A 7,834-nucleotide genomic window follows, 5' to 3' on the forward strand; every position below is an offset into this window, starting at 1 on the left:
TAGGATGTTTGCTGAGGAAGGGAACACCGAAATAAAGCCTAACTTTAAAAAAGAAACACACCCAATAGGTGTTCTATTTCTATGAAAATCAGCTCTGTTTTTAGGTAACTGCCATCCTGCCTCACCTCCCCAAGGTGGGCCCTGCCTTCCCACAGGGCCCCTCTACACCGCACCCGGTAATCATGGCCTTACCTGCCCCCATCCCCTCCCCTGTTTGCTCTCTGGGGTTTCCCTCGATTGCAGGGTGAGAGCTTCCAGACGCCCCAGAGGCCTGTTTCATGCCGGCCCCAGTCTCCCTCCCTCCCTCCCTCCCTCCCTGACCTACCCTTGTCAGGGCCCAGGCCTTGGGGGGGGGGTGGAGGAGGGGCAGGGCAGGGAGTCAGCCCCTTAACTGAGCCAGAGCAGGGCAGCTTCACAGCTAGGGGTACAGGAGCCAGGCCGTGCTCCTCCCAGGTCTCTGTCAAGCCAGCAGGGCCCCTCTCCCTAGTTCAGACAAAACTCGAGGTCTGCATGGCGCAGTGAAGAGAACGGGGCTTTGGTGTCACTGTCGCCGTGCTGGGCCTGGGCCTGGCTCCTCCTGCTCGGCTGCCAGCATCTAGGCAGGTCGCCTACCTCCCACCCTCTCCCAGCTTCAGACCCCTCCCTGGCCAAACAGAGCCAGACCTGCTGCACGGGTCTGCTGAGGGCCACGCCACGATGAATTTCTCGCAGGGTGAGAAGTTTGGTTTGGAGAGCAGCAACTCCATGCTTCCTGTGTGCTCATCAAGAATCAAGCTCTGGGGACTTCCCTGGTGACGCAGCGGTTAAGAATCCACCTGTCAATGCAGCAGACACGGGTTCGAGCCCTGGTTCGGGAAGATCCCACATGCCTCGGAGCAGCTAAGCCTGTGAGCCACAACTACTGAAGCCCACGTGCCTAGAGCCCGTGCTCCGCAACAAGAGAAGCCACCGCAATGAGAAGCCCGCACACCGCAACTAGAGAAAGCCCACGCAGCAACGAAGACCCAACGCAGCCAAAAATTAATTAATTATTTATTTTTAAAAAAGAAGCTCCAGGCACCCCAGCCCTGTTCTGTGAGCCTCATTCTGGCTCATCCTCACCTCCTCCATTAGCTCCTTTGTCCCAGAGTCCCACTGGAGCCTTAGGGAGCACCCCACTCTTTGGCAAGATTCCTGCTTCTCACAGAGGGCCAACAGGGTGATGGACCCTCAATACCTTGGCAGCTCCCCCCAGCCTCCAGCCAGATTCTAGGAAGAGACCAGGGCAAGCCTGAGGCGGGGGCTGGGGCTGAGGCCCACCGTCCTGGGAAACTTGTGAGCCTCCCTCACAGCTCAGCACTCAGGCAGGCATCCAACTACCCACGGCTGCGGTTTCCAGAGAGCCGGGCCTCCCACCGCAGGGACAGTAAGCTGAGAAGCACTGGAGCTATAAATGTGAAGTGGTGAACCATGGGACACTGCCGCAGCCCCACAGTGGGCAGGAGCCCCCCCCCCCCAGCCTCCCTGCCTCCCAGCAAGCTTCAGGCCCCGCCAGCCCTCTGAGACAGCCCAGCCCTGTCCACCGGCTCCGCTCTGGGCTCTGAGCAAGGCTGCTGCCCCACTCCCACCCCCGGGAGGTCCCAGGCACAGTGTAAGGCCCAGCTGGGGACAGGGCAGGCAGGACACCACACAGCACTTTGTACACCAGCAGTCAGGGCCTCTGGTCTTACCTCACAAGCATCATCTTATTTTATGTTGACTTACGCAAAAGGAGGGGGGCCCGTAATCGTTTTGAAGCTTACTGCTTCTCAAGGTCTCACTCCTCCCCCCGGGTGGTACTGAGTCACAGCTTCAGATCCATCTGGAGGCTACCTTGGGCACAGTCAGGGTGACCTTGGGGTGGACCTGGGGCTCATGTGGTCTTGATGGGCATCCTCATAGGCCCTGCCAAAAAGGAGACCCCAGGAGCGGCAGTGATGCCTGATAAAATAAGAGCAGCCCCTTCACCAAGTGCCCACCCTGTGCCCAGCCCAGAGCTCTCAGACCATAGAAGGGTCATTGTTTCACAGGTGAGAGACCACACCCAGGGAGGAAGTCCAGAGCTCGGCTGTGCCTCAGGTCTCACCACCACTCCTATACTTCAGACCTGGGCGGGAGTGCAGTGCAAGGTGGGGAGTAGGGGCCCATCTGGAAGGGTCTGGGGAAACAGAGGACAGGAAGGAAGCCCCCTCTTTCTCTCCTCTCAGAGCCTGTCAAGGACAGGCCTCTTCTCCAATACCCCTACTCTGCTGGACAATCTGTCCCCTAGCACAGGCCCCTCCTGTTAGGCTAGGGAGCTGGCCAGGAAAGGTGAAGTCACCCTCAGTGTGTCTGTCACCTGCCCCACACGAGAGCTCAGAGGTGAGCCCTTGGGTCTCTGGGGAGTCCCCACACAGTGGGATTGTCTTGAGCGATATCACTTCAATATCCCTTAGCTGGCGCCCCTCAGGGAGGTGGACAGAGATGGATACCTAGGGAGTGCCATCAGCCGCAGTGGAGGCCCTGCCAGGAGGAAGCACTCTGGGCTGGGTGATGGGCAAGAGAGACAGCAAGGGCTTCTAGACATGACGCCAGGCCCAAGGGTCACTGGCCAGGGAAGCAGCTGGCAGCCTGTCCTCACCCCTTTTGAGTCAGGTATTTTGGCTTCCCAAGTCCACAAATGGGGAAAAACAGGCTGGGCAAATGTTTACTGCAAAAAACATTTAGTATATCTTATTTGTAAGAAACTTGAAAACTTTACAGGAGGACATAAAAGTTTAATATATGAAAAAATGACATTTTGTTGTGTAGCATGGATCAATATTATAAAGATGTCATTTCTCATCTAACCTAATCTATAAACCTGTTCTGATTCATTTAGATTCATAATGTGTATTGAGCCATTACTGTGTACCAGGTGTGTTCTAGGCACAGGGAATACAGGATTGAACGAAACAGGCAAAAATCCCTGCCTTCATGGGGCTTACAGTCTTAAAGATAGGAGAAAGATAGACAAACAAGATAAAGAAGTAAATTATATAGTACGCTAGATGAAAAATGCAATAGAGAAAAATCAAAGACATTATAGAGAGTGTGGGGTGGGTGGGGAGTTATAAGTTAAAACAGGCTGACTAGTAGTAACATTTGAGCAGAGATTTAAAGGAGGTGATGGGGCAGGAGTGTACTTGGTGTGCTCTAGGAGCAGCAAAGAGGCCTGTGTAGTTAGATCAGAGTGAGTCAGTGGTTCTTAGACATTTGGGGATGCCTGGAGACATTTTTCATTGTCACAACAGGGGGGTGGGAAGTGCGGGGTTGCTGCTGGTCTTCGGTGAATAGATGCCGGGATGCTGCTGAACATCCTGCAGTGCATAGACAGCTTCCTACAACAAAGATTTATTTGGTCTGAAATGCCAGTTGTGCTGAGGTCAGGAAACCCTGGAGAGTGAGGCAGAGTAGCAAAGAGATAGTCAGAGAGGTAAACTGCCAACCAGGTTTTTTTTGGAACTAGAGAAGCTGATTCAGAAATTCTTATGGAAAAATATGTGATAATAGCTGGGGGCAGGAGGTGGGGAGGATTAAAAAGAAGAATAAACAGAGTTTTACCATATTTTAGCATACACTATAAATATTCTTACGACAAATGACTAATTTCCTTAATATATAAAGAGTTCTTATAAGTGAATAAGAAAAGGCCTTTTTAAAAAACTCTTAAAAATAGGAAAAAAGGAGTTTACCCCCCCAGTAAGGATACACAAATGGATTATAAATATGTGAAAAAATTATAAATGTTACTTGCAGTTTAAAGAAATGAGAATGAAAATCATGAGATAGCATTTTGCAACTATCAGAGTAGCAATGATTGAGAAATTTGATTATATACAGAGTTATTCAGGATATGTGAGAATATGGCCACATGCACATTTCTTTTTTTTTTTTTTTTTGGCTGCATTGGGTCTTCGTTGCTGGCTTTCTCTAGTTGCGGCGACTGGGGGCTGCTCTTCATTGCAGTGCGTGGGCTTCTTATTGCGGTGGCTTCTCTTGTTGTGGAGCACAGGCTCTAGGCGCATGGGCTTCAGTAGTTGTGGCACACGGGCTCAGTAGTTGTGGCTCACGGGCTCTGGAGCGCAGGCTCAGTAGTTGCAAGTGCACGGGCTTAGTTGCTCCACAGCATGTGGGATCTTCCTGGACCAGGGCTCGAACCCCTGCATTGGCAGGCAGATTCTTAACCACTGCACCACCAGGGATTCCTCATGCACAGTTCTTGAGAATATATATTGGCATAGCCTTTTTGGAAAGCAAGTTGGCAATATCTGTCCCAGATATTTTTGGGGGGGTGGGGGGGCCGAGGTGCCACACAGCTTGTGGGATCTTAGCTCCCCAACCAGGGGTGGAACCCGGGCCCTCAGCAGTGAAAGTGCAGAACCTTAATCACTGGACTGCCAGGGAATTCCCCTCTGTCCCAGATTTAAATACATATATGTTTTCATCCAGCATGCCATTCTAGGCAAGTATTCTACTCAGGTATGTTTACAAAGATTTAAGTACAGACATGTTTATTACAGTCCTAGCAAAAGATTGGAAATGACCCAAATGCCCATCAACAGGGGTCTTGTTTATTATACGGTATACACTTACAATAGAATACTATGCAGCTTTTAAAAAGACTGAGGCTTACTCCTAGGCACACAGCCAAGAGAAGTGAAAACACATGTCCACAAAAAGACTTATGCAGAGAATTTTATAACAGCTTTATTCAGATAGCCCTCAACTGGAGCAAACCTAACGTCCATCAAAGGAGAATAAACAAACCGTGGCATATTCATACAATGGAACACTACTTAGCAACAACAATAAAAAGAATGAATGGATACACACAACAGGAATGAATTTCTAAAGCATTTTGTTGCACAAAATAAATCAGACACAAGAGTAGGTACTGTATGATTCCATTTACATGAATTTCAACAGGCAAAACCAACCCATGCTGACAGAAATCAGTACAGTGGTTGCCTCAAGAAGGTGCAGATTCCTGGAAGGGGCAAGAGAACCGTCAGGGGTTAAGGAGATGGAAATGAGGTGTTGCTTACACCTTTTATACAGTTGTCTAAATCACTGAATTGTACACTTAAGATCTGTGCAATTCACTGAATTTAATTTTACCTCAGTTTATAAACAAAATTGGGAATTCCCTGATGGTCCAGTGGTTAGAACTTGGTGCTCTCCCTTCCGGGCCCTGGGTTCAATCCCTGGTCGGGGAACTAGGATCCCACAAGCTGCAGAGCAGCCAAAAATAAAAAATGAAAAAATAAAAACAAAATTAACTATTGAATGGAGAAATAAAGTCAAATTTAATATGTCCTGAAATGGAATGATCTCCAAATAAATTAAGGGGGAGGGGTGGAAACAAGGACAGAAAATGTGTATAGTATGCTCCCAGATGTAATAAAGAGGACACATACCTATTACATAAGCTTGTATACAGTTGGCCCTCTGTATCCTCGAGTTCTGCATCTGCATATTCAGCCAACCACCATGCAGGATCACAGATACGGGGGTGCCAACTGTACTAGGCCATTTTATACAAGGGACTTGCGCATCTGCAGGCTTTGGTACCCTCAGGGGTCCTGGAGCCAACCCCTGCGGGCTGACTGTATATGTAACATGTCTGGAAGGACATGTAAGAAAATGTTGGGCAATGGTTGCCTTTCTGGAAGGGCCTGGAGGCCTCAAGGTCTAAAGTGGAGGGACATGTCTCAGTACTTTTTTGTACTGTTGGAATTTTTTCACTGTGTTCATGGTAACTTTTTAGATATAAAAACTAATTAAAATTTCTTGATTGGATAACAGGGTGTTCTGAGGTTGAATTGTCATATTTCTCTACCCTTGATAGCTGGAAGCAGGGACATAAATGCTACTCTAACACTGCCAGCAGTGGGGTGGGCCTATATCTCTGAGAGTAGAAGTGGGCATTTGCACGAGCATATCAGGGGAAGCGCCTGGAAGGCGTTTCTGGGGCAGGGAAGTGAGAACCTGAATCCTGGCTCAGGACACCACAGGAAGTAAACTGAATATCTATCGGAGCACAAGGATTTGGGCAGGAAATGATAAGCTTTCTGTCGGAGAATGTCAAAAGCCATCCCATGATGTGGAAGATTTATCATGATGGAATTTTTTTTAATGTGAAAAGAAGCTTCTTTGGTGGGTTGGAAGACAAGGCTTTTAAGAGGATGTGGGACCAGGGGAGAGAGTACCCCAGAAAAAGGAGTTCTGAGCTAAGAATAGGACTTCCAGGTGTAATTTTTAACCAGACAGTCCAGCATTTGGTCTTTATTTCCACAAACAAGAACATGCCATCAAGGGTCCTACCAGGGAATGTCCGTATTCATTTTGAGAATTGGACTCTGTGCTAGTGAGCTGACTCCCTGCTTGAAGTCCAGAGCAAAAGTTTCATTATCCATTATTCTTGTGTGTAAGGGATGGTGGGGAGGAAGGAAGACTTTTCCTGTCCCAGGGAGATGCCCTGCTCACTGGCTTTGCCAGAGGAGGCAGTCCAGGTCTTTCCCTAAGGAAGTCCTCAGCTCAGAGGGACAGGGAAGGATCCCAATTCCAGATCAAAGGCTAAGGAACCCTGGAATGCATGGGATCCTTGTGGAGTCATAAGTCCCTGGCAAAACAGTTCAGAGAGCAATCCTGGTCAGGATTATGTGTTCAGCTAACCTTGGGCCCAAATGTTTGATGTATGCAAAGAAGAAGGAAATCAAGGGTCTTGGGTAGAACCTCTTTACAAAATATAAGAGGCAAAAATATCAGTGGGGAAAAGGTCTCAGAGGGCTTTCAGCAAATGGCTAAGACCCAGATGGGAGCAGGGAGTGGGCCATGTAATAGACTTTAAACCAAGACATCATGGGGATGTGGCAGGGGCTGCATCTGGCCCAAGCAGATGAAGGGTCAGTGGGGTAAGGGTGTTCATGACTCTAGAGCCCTTACAGATGCTCTAGTCCGGCCCCTTCCTAATGGAAACTGAGGCCCAGAGAGTGTACTGACTTGTTCAGTATCCAATGTCAGGACTGACCTTGGTCCATGACTCAGACTCTAGCCTCCCAATCCAGTGGTTCTCCTGGAAGTGGAGGCAGAGGTGAAGCCCTTGACCAAACACATACTCTCTTCCTACCTAGGAATGTGTTTCTACTGAATTCCATGGAAAGGGAGCCATTCAAGTAGCCTGGAGTGAGGGCAGCCCTCTGAAGGGGTCATAATAGCAGACCCTGGTTCATCACCTACCCAGCCGCTCCCCCTTTTCTTCCCCTGCCGGAAGCCATATTTTGTAGTAGGTGAAAACCTCTTGATTTCAGGAAACATAGGCCAATTTCCCAAGCCCAAGAAATGAGTCCTAGTTGGTCTCATGGTATTCCAATTCCCCTTTGTCAGTGATTGGCCTAAGGGTGGGCATATGATCTAGTTCTGGCCAACAAGACATAAAGGGAAGATTGTAGGGCCTTCTGAGAGAGCTTTTGCTTTTCTAATGAAAGGGAAAGATGCAGTAGGCGCCATCATGCCCCCATCTCGCACACCTTCCTTCCTGCCTTTAATGCAGATGTGTATAATGAGGGTCAAGCATGACAGCAAAGGCATAGCACCCTTAAGATAGCAAAGTGGGTGATCAATCCCAAGTCTTTGGTGGCCCGAGATAGCTGCTGGACCAGTGCCAGCAACCGTCTACCTCCAGACTTCCTGTTAAGTAGATATTAAATGCCCTTATGATTTAAGCCGCTGTTAGCTAGGTTTTCTCCTACTTGCAGCCGAAAGCAATCCTGATCTGCACTGGCCATAAATGTTA

This window comes from Pseudorca crassidens, chromosome 19 (assembly GCF_039906515.1).
Source record: "Pseudorca crassidens isolate mPseCra1 chromosome 19, mPseCra1.hap1, whole genome shotgun sequence".
In the NCBI taxonomy this organism is placed as follows: domain Eukaryota; kingdom Metazoa; phylum Chordata; class Mammalia; order Artiodactyla; family Delphinidae; genus Pseudorca; species Pseudorca crassidens.